Source organism: Crocuta crocuta, unplaced genomic scaffold (genome assembly GCF_008692635.1).
Source record: "Crocuta crocuta isolate KB4526 unplaced genomic scaffold, BGI_CrCroc_1.0 scaffold190, whole genome shotgun sequence".
Lineage (NCBI taxonomy): Eukaryota > Metazoa > Chordata > Mammalia > Carnivora > Hyaenidae > Crocuta > Crocuta crocuta.
Window position 1 is genome coordinate 6846769 of NW_027527955.1, and position 13800 is coordinate 6860568.

A 13800-nucleotide genomic window follows, 5' to 3' on the forward strand; every position below is an offset into this window, starting at 1 on the left:
GGCTCTTCCTCCAGAACGTAAGTACCCCCTTGTTAGATCCAAAGAGTCCTCCTTTAAACAGGTTAACTTTCCTTTCCCTATGTGAAGATACAAGGATAATCTCAACCTTTCTCATCAGGAGAAGATTGAAAAGTCTGATAATGGCATGAGCCACTCACCTGTATTCTCTCCACCTCCATCAATAGACTTCCAGAACCTGGAATGCCACCATCTAATGCAATGACTAGCCATGGGATGCAGTGGTAAAGTGAAGAACTGGAAATTCTTCCTAGGTGTGGTGTGCTACTGAGTGTGTCATCTACCTCCCTTTCGGTCCTTTCTCCTCTGTACAATTGGATCTCATAAGGTCAATGCGTGTTAAATAAATTTCCAGTCTACTCAAAGTACAGAGAGCAAGAAATGCCCCAAAGGCACTTCTAAATGAGAAGAATCCTTTACAAAGGGATACCTCCATATTTGGGGATACACGAAAGTAAACATTTTCATTTTAACTATGTACATTCACAGAATAGTCAGATTACCTCTGCACAGGAATCAGGGACATGGTCACAAAGAGTCCTTCCCCTTAAAAGGAAAGAAATTGGAAAAACAGTGAATGATGGCCCTCTTTCCACCTCTACTTGCAGTGTGAGCTCAGACAAGTCATTCAAACTCTCCAGACCCATTTCCTCTTCTAAACTATGATCATGACAATGGTTCCTGCCTCATGAGATTATTGTGAGGATTTATTGAAATACTGCACTGGAAGAACTTGGAACAGTGTGTGGCACATAGAGACAGTTCAATAAATACTAGCTATTCTTGTTGGAAGAAGTACAACGGATAGAGCTGTCAGGATACTAGAAGCTTTGTAGGACTCACAAACTTCATAACTTCCTTGAATTCAAGGTGGTTTTAGGACCTTGAAACTACCATGGGCATCTTATTTGGAAGACCCCAACACACAAAATAAACAGATAAAATATATAGTCATATTCTCAAGTAAATGTAATTGTTGTCATAACATTTTTGAAAAGATGTATAATTTTACTACCAACATCTTTCCTCATTTTGAATGTATATATATTTTTTAGTTCTGAAACATTTTTTAAGAGAAAGAGAATGTGCATGTGCACTCGCACATGCATGCACAAGCAAAGAAGGGGCAGAGAGAGAGGAAGAGAGAATCTTTTTTTTTTTAATTTTTTTATTTATTTCTGAGAGAGAGAGACAGCGTGAGCAGGGGAGGGTCAGAGAGAGAGGGAGACACAGACTCCGAAATAGGCTCCAGGCTCCGAGCTGGCAGTCAGCACAGAGCCCGATGCGGGGCTCGAACCCACGAACCGCGAGATCATGACCTAAGCGAAAGTCGGACTCTTAACCGACTAAGCCACCCAGGTGCCCCGAGGAAGAGAGAATCTTAAACGGGGTCCAGGCCCAGCATAGGGCCAGTGTGGGGCTCGATCACATGACTGTGAGATCATGACCTGAGCTGAAATGAAGAGTCTAATGCTCAACCAAGCCACCAGGCACCCCAGGTGTGAAACATTTTTCAAATGATAATTGTCACTGTGCTTTGAGTGCTTAACGTTCACCAGATACTGTCCTACGAGCATTATGTATGTTCACTTATTTAATCCTCACATTAACTACAAGATAGTTACCTCTTGCCTCCATTGTACAGATGAGAAAAACCAAGGCATAGAGAATCTAAGTGACTTCCCATGATCGTATAGCTAGTAAGGAGCAGAGCCCACGTAATGTCCCAACATGACATGCCTAGTAATGAGTAGAGCTTGAGTAATTGTCTGAAATGGTACAGCTAGTAAGGACAGAGCTCAAGTTCCTTGACAAACATGACAAAACTAGAAAGGGGTAGATCTAAAGGAACTTGTCGAATAGGGCACAATTGATAACTAGCAGCTACAAGTAACTGCCCAAGATGGCACAGCTAGTAAGGGGCTGTGATTAAGTACCTTCCCCAGGTCACAGAGCCCATGAGGGTTGCAAATGGTAGGTGGTCTAGCACTGCACTCTCACTCTTTCTTCTATAGTACCTCGTACTCTTCTGTAACTCACTGGTTCTGGGCTCTACGCAGTGAGTCTTCACACATAATAGAGCCTTTATTTTACATTTGTCTTCTCCCTCATTTCTTCAAAGTGGGTCTTAAGACAAAAAAGAGTCTTTTTTCTCGCCTTTGGGAGGCAAGGGAAGAAGAGCACTGAAAAGCCTGCCTCCCACTGAGCCACCTCCATCTAGAACAGAAGAGCCCTAAGGCTAGAATGTTGGCTTTTCTGAGGAGCACAAAGTTTGTTGAAGCCTGGGGCTGGAGAGGAGGAAGAAACGGGTTTAGGATTAGGAAGAGGCGACTGAGCAACTTGGTATAAAATTGAAGGTTCACCAAAATACTCAGTAATCAAGATAAATTTAATAAAATACTTTTCAAAATTTAAAAAGGCAAAAAAAAGAACCATAAAGAAGAAAATATCAAACTTTTCACAACATTTGGTGAAGCAATTGAGGCCAAGTCAAGCAAGATGAGTATTAGAAATACTGCATTAAAGGGGCGCCTGGGTGGCTTAGTCGGTTAAGCGACCGACTTTCACTTAGGTCATGATCTCGCGGTTCGTGGGTTCGGGCCCTACGTCGAGCTCTGTTCTGACTGCCAGCTCAGAGCCTGGAGCCTGTTTCAGTCTGTGACTCCCCCTCTCTCTGACCCTCCCCTGCTCACGCTGTCTCTCTCTCTCTCCTAGAAATAAATAAAACATTTAAAAAAAAAAAAGAAATACTGCATTAAAATATTATTTATCTTAATTATTGCATTTTTGGAAACCCCTTAAATTTTGCGGCCAAGCGGAGTACCTCCCGTACCTCATCCTAATCCTGAATTGGGGAAAAGGGGAAGGCGGGCGTCATGGGAGCCTGAGGAATAATCCTGGGGCCTCGCATGAAAAAAAAATAAGACATGAAGCCTCACTAAGAACATCCCGTACAACCCTTGTCATACATTATTCCCTTTACTCCTCACAGCTACCCTTCAAGGCAACTATTAGCATGATCACTTGAAAAGTTTATTTATTTATTGGTGAGAGTGAGAATGAGCAGGGGAGAGGCAGAGAGAGAGGGAGAGAAAGAATCCCAAGCAGGCTCTGTGCTCTCAGTGTGGAGCCTGACATGGGGCTTTCTCTCACGGTTTGTGAGATCATGACCTGAGCCGAAATGAAGAGTGGAGGCTTAAGAGATTGAGCCACCCAGGCGTTCCGGCGTTATCATTTATGTAAGGAGCCGACGCTAAAGCTACAAGGATAGAAAGTGACCACGCGGGGTTTCAAGATCTACCTGCGTCTGGAGCCTGGCTAGTCCCACTACTGGCTAGTACGTGCCTAGGAGCTAATAAGCAGAATTCTTGGCATTTTTTTCCTCTTCTAGGTCGTAAGTTCTACCACATGAAGACAGAAATCACAATGAGAAATTTCACTTACTTGGCCCCTCTGGAAGCTGCCTGAAATTTTAAACCACAGATTTCCTCTCCTGGCACTTGAAAAAAATTACAGTTCCCCCCCAAGAAACTCATGTATTCATGGCTAGTAAGGAGCTCCGGAAAGAAGACTGCTGATGGAATGCACCCTTTTAGTATCGGTACACCATTTTCTGGGCCACAGCATATTTGGAACAGAAACGATCAGTGAAGTGAATTCAGTGACAATTTACACTTGTGTTGTAAATCCAACCCGTTATTTATGGTAATCCAATTTTGGGTGCAGCGGAAAGAGAGTAGGCTTGGAGTCTGAAATGAAATCGACTGCCAATATGTTACTTTGAATCATTTACTGAAATCTCTCTGGGGTTTCAGTTTCCTTTTGTATAAAATAGGGTGGGTTTTTTTTCATGAAAATGAGATAATATGCAATCCTGCCTCCCTTAAATCAACATGACCCAGTGATGAAGAACCTCCATTGTAATTTCTACTTGCACATCAGGAATCCAGGTTCAGTCAATATTTTTACTCACTGCCAAATGTAATCAAGGCATAGGGCCCTCCTTGATCCAAGGAAATAATTGAAACTTTTAGTAAACAACTACCCATAGGTCTGGCTCCACGGATTACTTCCTCATTGTTCTCTTCTATAGCCACTATTGGCATCTATCACAGCTTGGTCCGTTAATAGATGGCTATTATAACTGTATTATTATCATCTTGTTTGTACAAGTTCTGTTGTGCACAATAACCATTTGTCATCTAAGAAATCACCTTTTGGCTTCCACAAACTATGAATTCTATGAATTCATAGACTGGGCATAGTACTTCAGGCAGATTTAATCAAATACGTTTTTGTGCCCTAACAGGTTTTGGGCATAACTCCACTGTATTTAATTTATCTTTGTATGCTCAAAGGCAGGTACGATGCCAGGCTTGTAATAGGTTCCTCAAGAGACAATAGTTGATCCTTGATGGACATGACTAAAACAGCTGGGGGGTTTCTGTTTGTTTGTTTATTTCATCCTTGGATATATAAATATTCCAAATAGTAGGCTCTCCAGAGTCTGCTATACCCTTTAGCAAATCACCCATGAACCAGAGCATCAGATTGAAAAATAAGAATGAGGGACTAAAAGATCCTGGTGTTGGATACTGGTCAAGCTTTTGACTTATTGGAACTAATTTACCTGAGTTGAGTTTTTTGTGTGTTTTGTTTTTCTAGAGAGGGAGAGAGACCATGAGTTGAAGAAAGGGGCAGAGGGAGAAAGAGAGAGAGAGAGAATCTCAAACCAGCTCCACGCTGAGTGAATTGTTGCAGGGCTCGATCCCATGACTCTGGGATCATGAACTCAGCCTTAACCAAGAGTGTTGGACATGCAACCGACTGAATCACCCAGACGACTCATTGGATCTCATTCAGATCAAAGACTAATTCTTGCCATTTAGCTTCATTTTCTAATAGTTGGGCATTTGATCCTTTAGAAAGAGCTTCTTTGGAAAATTCATTCATCCAACAAATATATGTCAGTTAATGGAGCTCAGTCCTATACACAACCATAACACATTACTCCCTCAAGGCTGTGTCCCTGCCACAGCTCCCTGTATAAGGATGGGGCAGAAGGTACATTCCAAGAATGCGAGAGGAAGTGAGGAGCTCCAGTCACCCAGGTTCAGCTCAAGGGTCCAGCAGGTAGCCACATCTTCCTGATGACCTCCCTCCAGCAGTCTGGTATTAAGGAGGAAATAGAAAGGAGTAATCTTGTGACTTTAGAATCTATGGCACTGAATTCCTTGGAACTAGATGAAGAGAGTGAGGGACAGTAAGGAGTTAAGAATGACTCCAGATTTTTGGCTTGAGGTTTCTGGAAAAGGAAACTAAAGACTCTCAACAGATTTGGAGGAAAAAAGCAAAGAACTTAAATTTGGGACATGGTTTGACATTGACATACTTGTGGTATATTTAACATTAGATGTCTTACAGGCCATTGGATATCCCAGCGTGGAGCTCTGGAAAAACATCCGGGCTGAGATGGAGATTTAGGAGACATCTTTGCTTAGGTAGAAGTGGAAACTAAGTCAATAGGTGAGATCACTCAGAGTGGAAGACTGAGCACTAAAATCTCAAGCCACAAGTTTTAAGAGGAGAGTAAGAGAGAAGAGTTAGTGAAGGGCACTGAGGAGCAACCTGGAGAGTTGGTGGAAATCTGGGGGAGAGTACTATGACAGATGTTTCAGCAGCCGGAAGAATAATTTTAAGAGGAGGATGTGATCAGCATTTCAACATGTTAAAGACAGGTCAGATAATGACACGACCATTGGCTTGAGCCACGAGGAGGTTCTCAGTACCTTGGGTAACTGCCATTTCAGTCAAACAATTTGGAAACATTGGAACCAATTTGCCACGGGTTGAGAAATCAAGTGGAGGTGAAGAAGGAGAGAAGAAGAGTGCAATTGGTCAAGGAGCTTGCCTATGAAGAGAAGGGGAGAAGCAGAGTGGGTAGCAAATGAGGAAGCTTCCAAGATTGAATGCATTTATGTTCCTGCTTTTAGGATTGGAGAGAAGTGTAATTATTTGCTGAGAGGAGAAGAGGGTTTAAATACTGGAAAGAAGGGCTGCTGTCACAGGAGGAGATGGGAAACCGCAGATGGGCAATAGATTGTGCCCTAGTTTTTCTTATGCCTCAAGCTCCTTTCACCAAACCGGGAAAGCAAGAGAGAGCGTACCACTGAGGAAGGGGAAAACATTTCTTTTCTCCCTACCTTCCTACCCATAACTTCTCGCCTTATTCTCTACACTGAGCCCATCACCCCTGCACTGCCTCAAGATTTTGAAGATATGCGTATTTAGAGGCACAAAGATTTTATGTCAGAAAAAATGTTATAAATAAAAGGTATAAGTTGTGATCTATAAGCCTCTCATTCAAACCACACAAAGCTGCACTGACTTGATCTCAAAGACAGAGTAGACTTGAAGCTATTGTGAACTCAGTTATCTTAACGTGCATCCTTAGGATTTTTGTGATATTACAGAATTGGCAATAATCAGTTTCCAAGACATTATAGCTCTTTCTGTGCTCCCTGCGAGTATTAATTTAGATACTTCAGAAGGGAGGGAAGTCTGTGCCTGTACTGTCAGTTTATTAGTAAGTGGGACTGAAAGGATTACTATTTGCTCCAATTCTCCATCTTTCTCTGATTTTTCAACTGAAGAGACAGATTACCACGGAACAAAATGTGCTCTCACTGTGTGGAAGGTTTATTTTATGTGCCTGCAGAGCCTGATGAGGGAATGCTGCATTTAGGGTTTTATAAACAATTAAATAACACCCTTCCTTGGTGTAAAATTATTCAGAACACCTCGGTTGGTATCAGTTTGGAAGTTGTAAAGGCAGCCACACAAAGCATGGAAAACATAAAAGGTGCATAAATATAGATGATGTGTCACAGGAAATTAAGATTTAACCTCAAAGAGAGTTCAGGAACAGAGGCAGTATTTGGACCCAACAGACTTAAACTGAGATTGTAACTGTGGTGTCCATCAACTGTGTCCCTTAGCTGGGAAAACGTACCCTGTTAAATGGTGCTAAGCCCCTTCAGATGGACAGAAATTTCGACAGAAATGATACTATGTTGGTTTCATAGTCAGCTCCCGAGTGCTCATCAGAAACAGAGTGAAAGAAAAATCTGTTTTGCTCAGATCTCCAAATCTGCCACAATTAAGTGGTCTGTCACTTTACACCCTAGAGATTAGGGCAGAGATAGACTTCTCATTGGCTATAAGCGTATCAGCCATTGGGGTAACACAGACTGGGAGCATAGTGGGGAAAGGAACGCCACCAGCCTGACTATGAGAGAACATGGTGGTAGGTGAGAGTTTTCTCTCCTTTGAGCTGCTGTGAGTGAATACTTCTGTCTTTTTCTATAACCCTCTTGACTGAAGAGCTAAACAGACTCCACAAGCACAAGCCTGTATAGACCAGAAGATGAGCTTATGCCTGAGAAATGGAATATTCAACTTTAAAGACCAAAATATTGCATACAGTGAGCCTTTAAAAAAAATAAGTGGCCAATGAGGAAAAGCTGAAACCCAGAGGGACTAAAATAGGTCCTCCTTAATACCCACTCAACCACAAACATGCACCATTTTTTTCTTAAATATCTGCTATACTCTACTCATTTTTTTCATTCTTAATCTTGCTCATTTGCAATCTTCTTTTTAAAAAAATCAATATTACTGGACTTATCCATTTTTCTTTCCGAAGAACAGTGTTTGCCTTTGTTGATTTTTTTCTATAATACCTTGATTTCCTATTTTGCTCCTTATTCTTTCTTCCTGTTCTCTCTGGGTTTGTTCTATTCTTTTTCTAACTTCTTAAGTGTATGCTTGGCTCATACTAAATCCTTCTTCTATTGCATAATGCTATGGTTTTCCCTGTAAGTGCCACCTTCATTGGGCCATTTAAATTCTCCTATGTAGTATCTTAATTATATTCTGTTCCAAATACTTGACTTCCATAATGATTCTTTTTGATGTTTACAATGATGAGGAATCTTATTCATCTTTGTGTTACCGCTTTCAAGCCTAGCTGCAAAATTGACAGAGAAAGCTGTATGTGTGGTGTAGATGATCTGGAATATTGAGTCGTGAATTGTAGCAAAGTATATGGTCCATCTTGTAAATGCTCCATTTATGCTTGAAAAGAATGAGTATTCTCTAATTGTTGTCATTCTATAAAGCTTGCTACTTGTATGAAGAATTTTTTGATGTCCTTGAGCAATTAATTGAGAAAAATGAATTTGTTAATTTTCCTTGAAGTTTTTTCAGTTTTTGCTTGCCATTTTCTTATATTCTTTTCAGGACGCCAGAACAAAACCGCAGGAGCTTGAAGAGCTTAAGGCTTGGAGTCATTGATTTGCACAGATTGAATGTGTCATTAGGTGGATTTGATTAACTTGAATATTTTTACCACCTCCCACTTTTCCAGCCTCTTAAGTCTGAGATTTGTTTAATGCCTTGTTACTTTCATGGTTCCATTAAGGTCACAGGGCCCAGGGCAAAGTTTTACTAAAGGAAGGAAGAGATAATGCTTTCAGGAAATTTCAAGCCAACCTGCAATGTTGATGGTGCTTCCTTGTCTGACAACTTCCTTTTGAGGTTTACATTTCCATTAGCAGTGGCTTGTAACTCATAGGGGTGACTTCAGCACTGTCCCACACCTTCTTACTCGGTCTATAATGGTTAAAAGAGAGAGAGAAAGAGTTAGTGCCAGCTCATGATGAGTTGAATTTAATAAATTCCTCTATTCATGATTTAATGGCCTTTTTGTTTTTTCTGTTTCAACTTCTTTCTTGATCCCTTTTATAACCACAATGAGGTCACTGCATCACCAGTAACTGTTTTTGTTCTGCTTCAGCAGTTCATTTTTTGGAAATAATTTTAGTTTTAAAGAACTGCAAAACAGCATAGAATTCCCATATACCTTTCCACCTTTCTATCAACATCTTCCCTAACCACAGTGTATTTATGAAAACAAAGAAATTAGCCTCGTTACAATGCTATTTACTAAAGTTAATAAAATAAAATAAAATGATTTATACATTTCACCAGGTTTTCAATTAGTCTTTTTTCTGTTCTAGGATCTAATGCAGGATCTCACATTACATGCACTTGTCTTATATCTACATGACTCCTTAGTCTCCTCAATCTGTGACTGTGCCCCATTCTTTCTTGTCTCTCATGACCTCAATATTTTTCAAGAGTAATGCTCAATTATTTCATAGAATGTCCCTCACTTTGGGTTTGTTTGCTGTTCCCTCCTGATGTGCTGACATCAGTCATCATTGGGATGGATACTGCCAAAGTGGTGTGACTTTCCAAATGCATCATACCAGAGGGTACATGATGTCAGAACAGAGGTATTATTACTCAGGGTCACTTGGCTAAGATGTCTGCCAGGACTCTCTACTGTAAATTTACAGTTTTTCCCTTTGTAGTTACTACATATTTAGGGGTAGACACTTTGAAGCTATGCAGATATCCTATTTGGACTTGAACTTTTACGCGAGGCTACCCAAGCCCTAGTCTTCAGTGGACATGAAACTGAAGCCCTCAGGTTACTGAAACTTCCTCCTTCCTCAAAACAGAGGTCCTCTAGAATCAGCTTACAAGCTTACCTCCAAGGTTTTCAATTTCCTTTTCACTTTGGCCCCACGGGAATTATTCTTACTCTCTTACAAGCTCCTCTGTGAATACACTTAAAAGAACGCTTGTTACATTTTATCTAGCATTTCATTGTGTTTAGGAATGAACGACTTTTTTTCCGGGTTACCTCTGACAACATGTTGCTGATTGGTGCTTCCGCCCACCCTCACAACATGGACACCAACATGCATCTATATTCTGAAGGCCATCATTATGGGGGCCATATTTTGAGTCCAAAATGAAGATCCCTAGTCTGAAAATAAAACTTTTCTGGATTTGTGATTTTTTTAAGTGAAAAGATTTATAATTGTATAAAAATCAAATTATGTTTAGTGAAACTTTCAATCCTATATTTGAGAAAGAATAAAACTACAATTTTTTTGTAAAATTGAGACAAGCCCAGAAAACACTGGACATGTGTTTTCTGCACCTACAGCTCATTAATCATCTTGCTCAATTTCTCCCTTTCCGTTCAGGGCACATGATCTCCCACTACAGGATTGCATCTGTGGAACACAGAGCTCCAGTGTTTTTCTGTAATTTGATGGTGATGATGATGATATAAGGAAATAACCACTATTTCTAAACTATGGCTAGATATACAGGTATACTTAGCAAAATAGTTCTTCTTAACATTAGAAAATTGTTCTATCATCTCCTATTGCTATTTTATTACATTGTCCGGGTCTGACTTCTACACTGATACATTTTCACCAGCATACTTCTTTCTGTATAGTTTTTTTTTTTTTTTGACTGCTGCCATCTGTCATTGTAACTCATCTTCTGTGCTGAGTGGCTTTGCATGTGATGATTACCGGCTTCCTAGCCACATGGACCTCCCAGTTCCCCATGAAAGAGGAGGATCTCTCACTCTGGCTGTACTTAGATTTAAATACCTGACTCATCTAAACTTCCTGCTGAGATTAAAATCTGAAATGGAAAGCCGATTAAGTGTTCTCTGTTTAGGCTGGGGTAGGGGTTGGGGCTGTGCACGTGTGTGCGCGCGCACATGCATGTGTGCTCATTTGGAAAGGACAGGCTACGTCCGATTGTTCAATAAAGCAAGGAACAGATGGCACTGTCAGTTCTAGGCTCAGCACAGTCGCACACCATATGAGCATCCCCAAACTGTGCTGCATATGCAAACCCAAACGGCCAGCAATCCCTCTGATAGTTAAATCCCCAGAGCTCCAAGACAGCATATTGCATCGCATTCCTTTGAACAATAAAAATTGCTTAACTTTCTGCCTTCCCTCCACATTCCTTCCCACACCCGGCTTCCTGGGGCAAGTTGGAGAGGAGCTTCAAATTTACCTTTTGTGAAATTAAGCCTTTAGTCATTTGTTCTCTAGGGCAAGGAGATAGTGACACAAGGCGGTGCTAGAGATAAATGAGTGAGACTCAACCCAGTAAATGTGAAAATTATTTATTCACCAAACAAGTATATGACAATCTCCCTTTATGAGCAAAAGCCTATTTGGAATAGATAATGATGCAAAAAAAAAAGNCCGGCTTCCTGGGGCAAGTTGGAGAGGAGCTTCAAATTTACCTTTTGTGAAATTTAGCCTTTAGTCATTTGTTCTCTAGGGCAAGGAGATAGTGACACAAGGCGGTGCTAGAGATAAATGAGTGAGACTCAACCCAGTAAATGTGAAAATTATTTATTCACCAAACAAGTATATGACAATCTCCCTTTATGAGCAAAAGCCTATTTGGAATAGATAATGATGCAAAAAAAAAAGGGAGAGAGAGAGAGAGAAAGAAAGAAAGAAAGAAAGAAAGAAAGAAAGAAAGAAAGAAAGAAAGAAAGAACAGGAAATGTACACNTAGTTGAGAGGATAAACTTGATGGAGTCAGTAACAGCATTTGAGCTGGACTTCGAGAAAGTGAGTTTTAAGTTGGAAGGTAAGGGGGTTGTAGGTCACTAGCAATACAATGAAAATGATATATATATATATATATAGTACTCGAGTAATTCCTACTTCCATCACTAATCCTTTAGCCTACAAAACATTAAAATGAGAAAAAAATTTAGTCTTGGGATTTGGCCATTTTCTTCTTGCTGGAGAATTCCCTTTGCAACAATTTCCCCTCTTGAAAGCTTCCAATTCAACCGGAACTCACACACACTGGGGCTTGGTGTAAACTGGTACTACTGTTTTGGAAAAGTAAAGCTAAATATGGGCATTGCCTGTGCTCCAGCAATCCACTTCTATATATATTCACCGAAAGGCACTTTCGACAATATTTAAAGCAGCAACATTTAGTCACAAACTAGAAGTTATCCAAGTGCCCACTGACATTAAAATTGATAACTCTATCATGGAACATTCACTCAATGGAATGCTATACAGCAATACATGCATATAGTTGTATAGCCACACATACATGAATGAATCTCTCAGACATAAAGTTAAGCAAAGGAGCCAGACACAAAAGAATAGATACTGTATGGTTTTATTTTTATAAAGTACATAAATTGGTTAAAGTCCTCTGTGCTGTTAGGAGATGAGACATTTGTTACCCTGAGGTGGGGGGTAGTGAGGGGACAGGAGCATAAAGAAGGGCTTTTCAGGTGTCGCTAATATACTATTTCTTTTTGGGGGTCTGCTTAAATGAATGTGTTCAGTTTACGGAAAGCCATCAAATTTTACCCTTATGATATGTGTACTTTTCTGAAGACACAATTTAATTAAAAGTTTTGAATGTTTCCTCAAATTAAGACAGCCTAGATTTCTCAAAAATAAAGCATAGGAGAATTAATTTCATTAAACTTGCTTTTGACCTTTGGAATCTAGCTCTTTATCATATTATTATTATGAAAATTTGACTTGACCCCTAAGTCTGGTCTAATGACTCCTCTGTATCGATAATATGCAACTTTCTCTAATGGGAAGGTTTGGACTAGGTCCAGATTGATGTTCTTAGGGTTCGTTGTCTCCTTAGATGCTGCTCGTGTAAATTTTGTCCTTATATCGCTTCTCTTTGCATTTTGTCCCTTCTTTACATGCCACTCATTCTCCCTGCAGCTTCATTCTCCACCACTGAAGAGTGATACCCAAATGTCTAGCACTTTTTTTAGCTTCAGAGGCCCTAAATGTTGTCTCCCCTTGGATGTATCACAGGCCGTTTATTTTTATTTATTAATTTATGACAGAGTGCAAACGGGGGATAGGCAGAGAGAGGGGGACAGAGGATCCAAAGATGTGGGGCTCGAACTCATGAAACACGTGATCATGACCTGAGTCAAGGTAGGAACCAGTCAGGTGCCCCATCACAGACCCTTAAACATTTTTTTTAATGTTTATTTATTTTTGAGAGACAGAGAGACAGAGTGCAAGCGGGGAGTGGAGGAAAGAGAGGGAGACGCAGAATCCAAAGCAGACTCCAGTCTCTGAGCTGTCAGTCAGCACAGAGCCCAATGTGGGGCTCCAACTTACAAACCATGAGATTGTGACCTGAGCCGGAGTCGGACATTCAGCCGCTCAACCGACTGAGACACCCAGACACCCCTGTCACAGTCCGTTTAAATGGAACATAGGCAAAACAGAGCTCGACACTTCCCCACAGTAAAATTCCTTTGCCTCTTGTTCTCTCCATCCTGATGAAAGGCCCTGCTGTGCATCTAGCAATCCCACCTGGCAGTCAGTCATCCTAGACTTTACTCTCCTTCTCCCTCACTTCCTTCATCCCCTACGTTCACAGGCTCTGTCATTTTTGCTTACTAAAGAGTTCTTAAATCTTTATCTTTTTTCTCAGTTCCAAGCCCACCCCCCAGAAAACTTGTGGGATACATGAGTGTCCATAGTCACCGTACCCCCGATTCTCAGGTAGCCACTTCCCAAACATGGGTTCCTTCTCCAAGTCTTTATTTCTATAAATAGTACGTCTACTCTATTAGTTCTCCGCACAACAATCTTTGAGTCATCTTTGACTTTCCTCTCACACATCCAGCTGGATAGCTGTATCTTCACAGTGTATTCAGAATATAATCCAGGCTAAGTTTTATCACCTCTTTCCCATCCTCACCACTTGGATTCAACACAAGCCATACTCCCAGCAGCAGAGGCCGTTCTCACGCCTGTACGCTGTGCCTCACCCACACTGCTGGGCTTGCGGTGCCCCAGCGCGTCTTCC